The sequence below is a fragment of the Balaenoptera acutorostrata genome, chromosome 21, assembly GCF_949987535.1.
Source record: "Balaenoptera acutorostrata chromosome 21, mBalAcu1.1, whole genome shotgun sequence".
NCBI lineage: Eukaryota > Metazoa > Chordata > Mammalia > Artiodactyla > Balaenopteridae > Balaenoptera > Balaenoptera acutorostrata.
Genome location: NC_080084.1, coordinates 8448242 through 8458920, shown reverse-complemented (window position 1 = coordinate 8458920; position 10679 = coordinate 8448242).

Below are 10679 nucleotides of genomic sequence, written 5' to 3'. Positions count from 1 at the left end.
TTTCTGGAGTCTTGTATCATGTGAACAAATTCATTAGTGTGATATCTCTTCAGGCACAACATTCCTTCCTAATTTTTGACGTGGGATTGAGTATAAAAAATAAATTCATCATGTCTTGTAAACAACCTCACAAATATATGTGTGACATTAATTCAAAAGAAAAAACAAGGCTTACACTGCTTCATGATTCATTATGCACATAGCGCTTGGACAGGAACATTTATGGATGTCATCATATGTTAATCCTATTTTAAGGCCAAGCAGTTGAGCTATAATAACGGAAAATCCCTCCAATGTTATTGCACCTGGATACTAAGATAAAGAAGGTTGAAGAGAAAACCATTATATAAGAAGAAAACAAAACCAAGTAATACATCAAAACAGTTTTGTTCCTACAAAATTTTATATTTTAATACTTTTTCATGTTGACCATATTTTACATTTTATTTTGATAAATCATTGATATGACTATCCATACTAGTTAATTTATTAAGAAGCATGATATAAAGTAAAATGTAATCAAACTACCAATATTCTCTGGTGTAAAATTAGGCACGCCCAGATTCTATAGCCTTAAGCACACTTAGTGTTTCTGATGTAACCAATATAAAACACATTTATTTAACTTTCTTATTAAATCAATTCATTCAATTAACAATTATGAATTCAGTATACACATGTGTCAGGCACTATGATAAAAGATGAGAATATAGTGGCATGCATGAAAGAAAGGACTTTGTCCACACTTGGAGCTTATATTACAAAAGAGGAGAAAGAAAATTAGTAGGAAATTAATAACGAACTCCCCAAATATAAAGAGATCATGAAAAGTGCTCTGAAGGAATGGAGTGCTCTAATAGAGAATTCTGAGGAGGGGTATAAGATACAGATAAGATACTTAGGAAAATCTATTTGTGGAATTGATGTTTAGGCTGAGATAGAAAATTTGGAAAATGACCCAGCCTTATTAATAGCGGTAGGGAGCTTGTATGGGAACCTGTTCAAAGGCTGTAGTATAATGAGTGAAGTGAAGGAATGGCAGAACGGAAGTTCGAGATTTAGGCAAGGCCATGATAAAGAAATTTGGAGTGAGATGTTACCAAAAAAAGATTGGTGGTAGTGCAGAGTGGCATTTCATATGATTTAACCTGGATAAATAAACTGTGAGACTTTTCTCATCTTTTTAATCATTACAAGAAAAATTCTTAGAACTTCTCTAATTTTTCTACATCAAAAAAAAATATATAGTGAGTAGAATTAATACCTAAAAGAAAAAATATTGTGTGTATGTATGTGCATGTGTGTGAATGAAAACAGAGAATATTATCTAGCAACATGGAAAAATGACTTAGTAGGTACCCTCTCTTGAAAAAAAGGGAAAATCCCAGTGTCAGAATTTGAAAGGAGGCTAAAGACAAATCAGAACATGAGAGATGATATCTGGCTAACCACCAGGTTTTAGGGCAAGATATAGGAACCAGAAGCTGGACTTTTACTGCCAACACACAGAAAGGAGAAACAGTCTTATACTTTCATATTTATATAGTTGAAAACAAATCTCCTGTATAAAGGCATGCTACAGAATAAAATAAGCCCCTAATTATACTGTGCAGGAAGAGAAGATAGATTACACACAAAAATTAATAACAGGAATAAAAAAGATGACATCAGTAAATATCCTCAGATTTAAAAGAGCTATGATGCGCAAAAGAATGACATTGGAAACTTGTCGTATACCACTTACAAAAATTTACTTGAAATGGATTAAAGACTTAAACATAAGACCTGAAACTGTAAAAGTTTTAGAAGAAAACATATGGCAAAAGCTGTTTGATATTGGTCTTGGCAATGATTTTATTGGATTTCACATCAAAAGCACAGGCAACAAAAGCAGAAATAAACAAGTGGGACAACATCCAACAAAAATATGTCTACACAGTAAAGGAAACAATCGACAAAATCAAAAAGCAACCTTTGGAAATGGAGAAAATATTTGCAAACCGTATACCTGATGAGGTGATTTTTAAAATATATAAGGAGCTCATAGAACTCAATAGCCAAAAAGCCCCAAATAACTCAATTAAAACATGGACAAAGGGGCTGAACACTTTTTTTCCCCAAATAATACATATGAATGGCCACCAAGTATATGAAAAGATGCTCAACATCTTTTGTCATGTCAGAGAGATACAAATCAAAACCACAGTGAGATATCACCTTCTACAAGATAGGATCGATAATATCAAAAAGAGATAACGAATGAGGACATGGAGAAAAGGCAGCCCTGGTGCACTGTTGGTGGAAATGTAAGCTGATACAGTCACTGTGGAAAATAGTATGCAGCTTCCTCAAAAAATTGAAAACAGAATTATCTATGAGCCAGCAGTGCCACTTCTGGGCATATATGCAAAGAAAACGAGACCCCTTTCTGAACTCCCATGTTCACGGCAGCATTATTCTCAATAGCCCAGGTTTGGAAAGAACCTGCATGTTCACCAGTGAATGAATGGGTAGCGAAAACGTGGTAGCTATACAGTGGAATATTAGTCAGTTATAGAAAAGAAGGAAGTCCTGACGTTTGTGACAACATAGATGACCTTGAGGGCACTATGCGAAGTGAACTAAGTCAGACAGAGAAGGACAAACACCGCATGATTTCATATGTGGGATCTAAAACAAACAAACAGAAAACGAAACGGAAACAGACTCACAGATACAGAGAACAAACTGGTGGTTAGCAGAGGTGGGGGCTGCTGGTGAGATGGGTGAAATTCATGAAGGCGATTAAAAGGTGCTGACGGAGAAAGACAAATACTGTATGGGATCACTTACATGTGGAATCTAAAACAAACAAACAAAAAAGACGAAAACCACTGACCTCACAAAAACAGAGAGAATGGTGGTCCCTAGGAGCTGGGGAACTGGGGAAATGGGAAGAGGCTGGCAAAAGGTTACAAACTCTCAGTTATAAGATGGATGAATGAGTCCTGAGGATCTAATGTACAGCATGGTGACTATAGTTACTAATACTGTATTATATACTTGAAATTTGTTAAGAGAGTGGATCATAAGCACTCTCATAAATAAAATAGGTAAACTATGTGAGTTGATGGATATATTAATTCATTTTGAGAATCATAAATAACTTATATCAAATTATCACACTGTACACTTTAATTATATTAGTATTTTATTTGTCAATTATACCTCAATAAAGCCATGGGAGGGGGGCAGGAAGAGCTGTGGTGTGTGTGTGCACATGTGTGTGCACAAATACAGGAAAAACATAGAGAAGAAAAATGAATATTGGACAGTTTCAATAGAGACTTGGAATCTATAGTACAGAATCTAATAGATACTTCAGGTCATGAAGAAATTGGAGCCTGCCTGGCATTAACAGAAGCTTTCAGCATTGGTCAGGAGTCCATGCTCAAAGGAAACTAACTCTAGAAAGAGACAGTTTTTGTGACGTTTAGACTCAGGCCAGGTGTAATAGACATGGCATGTGGGTTCACAGGGAACTCATGGAAAAAATTTTTACTATTTCTGGCCTGGAAAATATAAAATGTGAATACGAGGAGGATGATGACTGCCAAATACACAAGCAGAAAGCTTCAGAAAGAAGACCTTCCAAATTCTGACCCCCACATTTCTGGCTGATTTTTGAGACACTCATACATGGAACAGCCTCAACACAACTGATGATCTCAGCTGAGGCTAGAGCTGTTGTTCATGAGGAAGAGCTGCTGTTCTGAATTTAACCAAGAGCACTGCATGACAAAACAAGCAAACACAAAATCAACCCTCATCAGAGAAAAGCAGCAGAATCCAGACTCCCTATGAACGTTACAATGTTCAGGGTAACAAAGAATATCATTGAAAATGCCATATAAACTGAATTGGGGTGTGAACAATGGCCCATAAAACTGATCCAGAATGTGTATTTTAGAAAATAAACTGTCTTCTGAAATGGAAGATTTAAAGAGAAATCAGTGTCTCATGACATAATTCTCAGAAATATCCTGAATACAGTCCAAAATTACTCACCATACCAAGAACCAGGAATATCTCAACTGTAATCAGAAAAGACAACAGAGAGCAAAACCAAGATGGTTCATACATTGCATTCTGCAACAAGGATTTTAAAGTAACTACCATAAAAATGCTCCAACAAGCTATTACAAAAACTGTTAAAAGAAATTAAAAAACAGAAAATCTCATCGAAGAAAAGAACCAAATGAAAGTTTCAGAACAGAAAAATACAATAATAAAAAAATAAATAAAACCTCAATAGATGAACTTAGTAGAAAATGGAGATGTCAGAAGGGAGAATCAGTAAATATAAAGATTTATTAGGGGCTTCCCTGGTAGCGCAGTGGTTGAGAATCCGCCTCCCAGTGCAGGGGACACAGGTTTGAGCCCTGGTCCGGGAAGATCCCACATGCCGCAGAGCAACTAAGCCCGTGCGCCACCACTACTGAGCCTACACTCTAGAGCCCACGAGCCACAACTACTGAAGCCCGTGTGCCACAACTACTGAAGCCCACACACCTACAGCCCATGCTCTGCAACAAGAGAAGCCACTGCAATGGGAAGCCTGCACACCACAACAAAGAGTAGTCCCCGCTCGCTGCAACTAGAGAAAGCCTGCGCGCAGCAATGAAGACCCAAAGCAGCCAAAAATAAATAAATAAATAAATAAATTTAAATATAAAAAAAGATTGATTAGTATAAATTATCCAATCTGAAAACAGAGAGAAAATAGTTTTTTAAAAAAATTAACAGAAATACAGGAGCAGTGGGACAATAACAAAAAAATCTAACGTTAATATCGTTAGTGGCCCAGAAGAGGAGAAAAAGTGCATAGCTGAAAAATACTTGAAGGAAAAAAGGCCGAAAATCTCCCATATTTGGCAAAAGACACAAATCTACATATTTAATAGATTCACAAAACTTCTGACAATAAACTCAAAATAGTCCATGGCCAGACAGATCATAATTACATGGCTAGAGAAAAATTTTAAATGCCTTGAAATCAGCCAAAGGAAAACAACACATTGCTTATTCAGGAACAATGATTACTATGACAGAGGATTTCTCATCAGAAATAATGTGGGACAGAGGATGTAGGACAATATTTTCAAAGTGCTGAAAATAACTTTCATCCTGCAAAAATATCCTTAAAGAATAAAGATGAAATGAACACATTCTAAAATGAAGGGAAATTCAGATACTATGTTCCAGTAGCCCTGCTTCAGAACTGTAACATCGGTAGTGAAGAAAGAGGGACAGAAAGGATATTTACATGGGAAGATATAATAGATTATTCTTCTTCCTTTGACTTTTTTTAAAAATTATGTTTCAGGGTTAAAAACAAAAATTATAATTTAGTGTGATATACTTCTCAATGTACTTGAAAAGTAATATTTCAGCAAATTATATCATAAAATTCCCTGTTTTATGATTATATACATGATTTGGGACTTAAAATATGGTGTTAACATTTCTATATTCTACTTGAAATGGTAAAATGCTGGTACACAAACTTGTGTGTATGTGATTGTGTGTGTGTGTAATCTTACTACAGAAAACATGAAAAATGCTTTACAAAGAGAAATATTGAAAAACACTAAAAATCAGAGATTGATGGTTTCTGTAAAGAGACAGGACATATTTGTGTACTATATAGTATCTGTCACAACTATAATTCTGATGTTGTATCAGGAAAGTAGTCATAGACAGTGGGAAAATGAATGGATATAGCTGTGTTCCTATAGAACTTTATTTACAATATATGTATGTGGTGGGCCAGATTTGGCTGATGGGCCACGTTTGCTTATGTCTATGATGAATAAATCAAAATAGAATACTAAAAATTGTTCTAGTATCCCAAATGCAAACTGGAAATGCCAACGGAGGACAAAAACCCCCCAAAAAGATAAAACAGAAAACATATACTAAGTTGACAGACTGAAATACAAACATATCAACAATTAGATTCAATGCAAACTGTCTAAACATACTGATTAAAAGCCACAGATTTGCAAAATGTAGGAAAAACCACATGTTCCAGCTATATGCTGTTTACAAGAAGCTCACATAAGATATAAAGAGGGAAGTAGTTACGAAAAAAGATTTAGCATGTGAACATTTATCACAAGAAAGTTGGAGAGGCTACATTAATAACAGGTGAAGTTAACTTGAGAGCAAAAATTATCATGGACAAAGGATATTATATAATAAAAGGTTTGATTTGCCAATAAAGTATAATAATCTTAAATGTTTGGGTACCAAACATAAGAGCTGCAAAATATATGGAGCTAAAATGAATACAACTGAAAGAATAAATACACACATACATAATTTAGTTGGAGACTTCAACAACTCTCACAATTGAGAGAAGCACTAGACAATTAGAAATTGTTTAGAAGACATGAACAATACTATCATACTACAGTGCCTATAAACTACTCAACTGCAGCATGATATACATCTTGTGAATTTTGTAACATATGTAGCTTAAAGCAAGGTGTTTATGGACTTCAATGATAGCAAGGTTTGTACCCATGACATGAAGTAGCACAATTTAACACTCTGGGAAAAGTTAAGTCAATCACTCAAGGCTGGGAAAAAGAGAACCCAAAGAGAGCAGATGAAATAATTCCTGGAAATCACACAGAACTGGGAATAATTGCTGGGCACACCAGCCAGAATAGAAACATTCATAATTCATGGGGCTTTGGATAGAGGGACTTAGAAGTGTACTGTCTCCTGATTAGTCTGGAAAAATTCACTCCGTATGAAATGCCTCCTGCTGCCACCTGAGAGTATTTGAAAGAATGTCTGGACAGGATCAAACTCTTTCCAAGTAACTTGACTGTGTCCTAGGATAGGAAAAATAACACACAGACACACACACACACACACGCACACACACATGCACATAAATATGCAGCAACCAGCAAGGTATAATTCAAAGTAGGCAACCAAATAAAATTTACAAAGCAGTAGATATCAGTGAAAATGGCCAAGTAGGTAGCTCCAAGGACCTACCTGCTGCTCCACAAAAATACTGAAAATTTGAGAAAAAAATCGTCAGCATCAAATTTGTCAAAACTCTAGAAAATAGTCAAAGATTTACAGCAATAAAGTGAATGCTGAAACTAGAAAAAGGCAACTTGAGAATTTATAACTTGTATTTTAAAACACTACTGGAATATTAGGTTAAAATATTTATTAAGGTTTTTTTTATAGACAACTTAAAAATAGTAGGAAAGCACTGTGGCATTTTCACTTCCTCTAACCCTGCCCCAGTCTCCAGCATGGATTTATTTCTGGGCTCTTCATTCTGTTCCATTTGTCTATATAGCTGTTTTTAAACCAGTACTATACTGTTTTGATTACTGCAGCTTTGTAATATATTTTGAAATCAGAAAATGTGATGCCTCCAGCTTTGTTCTTCTTGCTCAAGATTTCTCTGGCTGTCCTGAGTCTTTTGTGATTACACATGAATTTTAGGACTGTTATTTGCTATTTCTGTAGATAATGCCATTGAGGTTTTGATAAGGATTCACTGAATTTGCAGCTCACTTGGGATAATATGGACATTTTAACAGTATTAATTCTTCCAATCAGTGGCTATGGATGTCTTTTCTGTGTCTTCTTTAATTTCTTTCATTTGTGTTTTAGAACTTTTAACCTCTCTGGTTAAAGTTATTCCTAAGTATTTTATTCTTCTTGATGTTATTGTGAATGGGATTGGTTTATTAATTTCCTTTTTCAGATAGTTCATTGTGTATAAAAACATGACTCATTTTTGTATATTGATGTGTTTCTGCAAGTTTACTGAATTTGTTTATTAGTTTTAAGAGTTTTGTTATTGTTGTTTCATATTTAGGACTTTCACACATATGACCATGTCATTTACAAACAGAGATAATTTTACTTCTTTTCCAATTTGGATGCCTTTTCTTTCTTTCTTTTTTTTCTTTCTTTCTTTTTTTTCTTTCTTTCTTTCTCTCTCTCTGTTTTGTTTGTTTGTTGGTTTTTTTGGTCTAATTGCTCTGCCTAGGACCTCCAGTACCATGTTGAATAGACGTGGGGAGAGTGGGTATCCCTGCCTTGTACCAGATCTTAGATGGAAAGCTTTCAGTTTTTCCCCATTAATTATGATGTTACTTGTGGGCTCTTCATACATGTCCTTCATTGGATTGAAGTTATTTTCTTCTACTTTTGAAAGTAAAAGGAAATTTGTTGAGAGGTTTCATCATGAATGGATGTTAAAATCTGTCAAATGCTTTTTCTGATTCTATTGAGATGATCATGTGGATTTTCTCTATAATTTTGTTCTCACGGTGTATCACATTGAATACTTTGCATATGTTGAACCTATGTTAAACATATGTTGCATCCCAGGAATAAATCCCTCTTGGTCATAGTGTATAATACTTTTAATATGCTAAATTTGGTTGAATTTGGTTTGCTACAATTTTTTTTTTAACTTTTTTTTTTTTAATTAATTAATTAATTTATTTATGGCTGTGTTAGGTCTTCATTTCTGTGCGAGGGCTTCCTCTAGTTGTGGCAAGTGGGGGCCACTCTTCATCGCAGTGCACGGGCCTCTCACTATCGCGGCCTCTTTTGTTATGGAGCACAAGCTCCAGACGCGCAGGCTCAGCAATTGTGGCTCACGGGCCCAGCTGCTCCACGGCATGTGGGATCTTCCCAGACCAGGGCTCGAACCCGTGTCCCCTGCATTAGCAGGCAGACTCTCAATCACTGCGCCACCAGGGAAGCCCCCGGTTTGCTACAATTTTGTTGAGGAGTTTTGCATCTATGTTTACCAGGGATGTTGGCCTGTAGTTTTTTTTCCTGTGGCATCTTTGGCTTTGGCGTCACGGTGATGCTGGTCCCATAAAATGAGTTTGGAAGTGTTCCTTTGTTTATTTTTTGCAAGATTTTCAGAAGGAATGGTATAAATTCTTCTTTGAATTCTTGATAGAAATATCCAATGAAGCGATCTGGTCCTGGACTTTTCTTTATTAGGAGTTTTTGGATTACTATACTAATTCAACCTCCTTATTTGTTATTGGACCATTCAGTCTTTCTATTTCTTCTTGATTCAGTGTTGTTAGGTTGTATGTCTCCAGGAATTTATCCGTTTCTTCCAGGTCATCTGATTTGTAGGCATAAAATCATTCCTAATACTCCTTTATTATCCTTTTTATTTATCAGACATCCATTGTAATGTCTCCTCTTTCATTTCTGATTTCATCCATTTGAGTCTTTTTCTTTGCTCAGTTTAGATAAGGGTTTGTCAATTGTGTTTGTCTTTTTAAAAAATCAACTAGCTTTGTTGAAATTTTCTATTGTTTTTCTACCCTCTATTTAATTTATTTCTGCTCTAAACAAAGTCTTCAGAAAAACAGAAATGGAGAAAATATAACTCATTTTATGTAGTCATTATTACCCTGATATCAAATCCAGAAATAGTCAATATCAGAAAAGATAACTAAAGTTCAATGTAACTCATCAACATAAAGGCAAATTTTCTTAAAATGTTACCAACTCAAAGGCAACAATAAATTAAAAAAGACAATATATCAAGACAATGCAGGAACGCAAAGCAGGTTCAAAAACTGAAAATCGGTCAATAATATACTCACCATATTAACAGACTAAAGAATAAAAATCATGTGTCTCAATAAATGTAGAAAAAGGCATTTGACAAAATTTAACATCAATTTCTGGAAGAACAAACAAACAAAGAACACTAAGCATGTGGGGATCAAAAGGAGCTTCCATAACCTGATAAAGGACATCTACCAAAAAACCTATGACTAACATTGTACAAAATGGTGAAAGACAATGCATTTCCTTGAATATTGGGAAGAAAGCAAGGATTAGGACTCTCACTATTTCTACTCAACAACATAATGGGGATTCTACCTGGTGGAATAAGTCAAGAAAAAGAAAAAGCATGCATATTGAAATGAAATAAATAAAATTATCTCTATTCTCAGATGAACTAATTATCTACATAGAGAATTCCAGTCTATCAAACAGCTCATATAACTAACTGTCTTTCCCAGCCTACAGAGGGTAGTCACCACAGGAAGCATAGATAAAAGTTGGGTGAGTTTGATGGACATCATAAATATACTCCAATAGCTCTATGTCTATAAGACAATGAATTCCTTTCTTTTCATTACACCAAGTTCACAGCAAATAGATGACCACTGATCACACATGTCAGTCAATCAATAAAATGATGAAAATCGATCCCAAATGTTTGAGCTGGCAACCCAAATCCAAAATCTCAAGTACTTTCACCTATATTAATAAATTTAGTATGAATCAAATATCATTCTGTTCTTCTTTGTTTAGAACCATTAATATCTATTCCTTCAATTGTTCCCCATTGCTTTGGTTTATAAACTGTTGCCTTCCAGGGAAGTCCTCCCAACTTTTATTTTGAATCAGTGAACATAAGGGCTGACGGGAATAGAGCAGGGGTCAGTAAACTATGGTCCAGAGACCAAGCCTGACTTGTGACCTGTTTTGGTAAAGTCTGCAAGTAAGAATGTTTTTTAAGTTTTTTAAATAGTTGAAAAAAATCAAAAGAAGAACACTATTTTGTGGCAAATGAAAATTATATGAGACTCAAATTTTAGTAATGA